The sequence below is a fragment of the Acanthisitta chloris genome, unplaced genomic scaffold, assembly GCF_000695815.1.
Source record: "Acanthisitta chloris isolate BGI_N310 unplaced genomic scaffold, ASM69581v1 scaffold4509, whole genome shotgun sequence".
NCBI lineage: Eukaryota > Metazoa > Chordata > Aves > Passeriformes > Acanthisittidae > Acanthisitta > Acanthisitta chloris.
Window position 1 is genome coordinate 1 of NW_008690729.1, and position 2,896 is coordinate 2,896.

The window sequence follows — 2,896 nt, forward strand, 5'->3', positions numbered from 1 at the left end:
CCTCTCCCTCTCCCTCTCCCTCTCCTCCCTGAGCCTGCTACCCCTGAGACACTTCCAGACAAAAGACAAGAGAAAATTCAATGCCTGAAGATGCAATTACACTTTGCTGCTATTTATCACGTGACACAGCATTTTCTACAGGTGTTAGATGCACTTGTGTGACCAAATGATTGTCCCTGATCAGAAAGTCACTGCTTGACTGCACACACTTGATATTTCTTTCCCAGATCTTGTGGCTTGTCAGAGCAGCAGCCTGACAGTAACTGCATTTTATTCCAGGTGGGGAAAAAAAAATCTTCATGTCTGCCAAACTTTTTTCTAAGGGGATTGAGAGGATTTTCCCCAAAGATCCTCAAAGGTGATGCTCAGCCCTGTGTGTGTATCCCTGCAGTGCCCATGGAGGGAAGGTTCTCACATCTGTACTCTGGTTAGGTGACAGAAATTCCTGTTCATTTCCATATTCCTCACTGGATGCAAACACTTCCTTTTCCTGCCTCATTCAGGAAAACCAGAGGACACTAGTGAGACTCTCATCTGTGTTTTTCCATTGGATAAAGACTCATGAACTGCTCTCGTAATGGGGCAATATGGTAGCTCAGAGATTGTCTGAATAAAAACTCTCTCAGCTCCTTTATCCAAGCCAGCTGTATCCCAGGAGATTGCTGAAGCAACAGATCATCTAAGAAATTTATTTGAGATATTCTAGATCATGAAATCTTGCTCATAGTTTGTATTGCCCAAGGTAATTGTGGCCACAAAGATGCAAGGAATGGATAAAAAGAATAAGAAGTGTAGGGGTTGAGTCTTGCAAGCTGAGGAGACTCATAGTTTCATAGTCTGAGGTACTTAGACTGGTTTCCTAAGCTTGAGGAACCCTATCCAGCCTGTGACATCTTTGCACTGAACTGCCATTGACAAAAATAATTTTTCAGAAAACCCAATCTTGATCTGAGGATCAGCCAAAAAACATCTCCTAGTTGTATTCCCTAAAGGTAGAGAGAAACTAGACACCAATCCCAAGCTGACTAGGCTGGTGGCTGATGGAATTTTGTTTAAAACCTCTTCTTTCCTGGAGCAGAAGTGAGATGTGTTGCAATCAGCTCTCCCCTCCTCACCAGGATGACTTTCCTCCTGTGCTGTAAGTGCATCAGAGTCTGTCACTCTCTCCTGGGTGTTTGTTTCCTTTTCAGATTTGGATGTCATGTCCCAACACAGTGACAGCTGTCTTTACACTAAAAACACCTTTTTCCCTGTGTCTTCTCTCCCCCGAGGGGATTGGCAGCAGCCAGGAAAGATTAAAAGTGAATTATGGCTTTTTTTTTTCAGCTTTGTAAGGACAAGGCTCAGCTCATCACAGGTTTGTGTGTGCACAGGTGACAACATAAAGCTGCTGGTTTGGATTCGTTGCATGGCAGGAGGTTGTCAAGTCCCTATGGGTTTTAGGAGATACATATTCAGGTGGAAAAGGTTCTACTGAAGCCTCCACTGGGTTTGAAGACAACTCATCCCTTTTTAAGCCTTCAGAGGGTCAGAAGGACAAGGCTCAGCTCATCACAGGTTTGTGTGTGCACAGGTGACAACATAAAGCTGCTGGTTTGGATTCGTTGCATGGCAGGAGGTTGTCAAGTCCCTATGGGTTTTAGGAGATACATATTCAGGTGGAAAAGGTTCTACTGAAGCCTCCACTGGGTTTGAAGACAACTCATCCCTTTTTAAGCCTTCAGAGGGTCAGAGATGAAGAACTCAATCAAAGCACATTGTTAATCAGCTCATGGGCAATGTGCTCTGGTGCCATCAGCGTCCAATGTCCACTGTGGGTTGGTGTCACTGGGAGCAGTGGCACATCCCTCCACAGGCATCTCCCAGCCACTCTCTGATATCCTGCACTGCCTGGGGCAGAGTTTCGACTGGCCAAGTGCCACCCACCCCCGGGATTTCACCTAGGCAACTGGAAAATCCTTGTGCCCCAGACTGTGTTTGTGCCTTGGCCAGGGAACCAGCTGAGCAGCCAAGGGCTGTGCAGAACAGCAGGGCTCAGGGAAGGTGGAAAACTTCTCCCTGCTCTTTGCAAGGCACATGATTATTGGGGTGTCCTGTACAGGGACAGGAGTTGGACTGGATGATCCTTGTGGGTTCCTTCCAGCTCAGGATATTCTAAGTCCAAAGGTACTGCAGAAGCAAATTTGCCAACATTGGAGCACCTTGGTATCACTCAGCCTGTTTTTCCAGGTTGTCTTTTGTGCCTCATTCCAAGATTATTGAGCAAAACCAATTTCTTTGGCAAGGGGATGAAGGAATGTACATTTCAGTCCCAACTCCAGCTCTCAACAGGACAGGAGTAACTCTGCTTCTGGAAACATTGATAAGTCCAGGGCAAAGCTATGAGTTAAAACAAGAGCTGAACAATGCTTCAGTCCTGGTGGTGCCACTGCTGATGTGATTGAGGGCACAACAGATTGTCCTTACAATGGGGAGGAATGCCTGAAGAGATGAAAAACATCTTCACCCCTTATATCCCAAGGGCATGTAGTGATAGGACAAGGGGGAATGGCTTTAAACTGAAAAAGAGTCGGTTTAGAGGGGATATTGGGGAGGAATTCTTCCCTGTGAGGGAAGGGGGATGAGACTGGATGATCCAAGGGCTGGAGCACCTCTGCCATGGGGATTGGCTAGAAGAGCTAGGGGTGTTCAGCCTGGGGAAGAGAAGACTCCAGGGAGACCTCAGAGCCCCTTCCAGTGCCTGAAAGGGCTCCAAGGGAGCTGCAGAGGGACCTGTGACAAGGGATGGAGGGACAGGACACAGGGAATGGGTCCCCACTGCCAAAGGAAAGGGCTAGATGGGATATTGGGAAGGAAATCTTGATTTTTAGGGTGGTGAGACACTGGCACAGGTTGC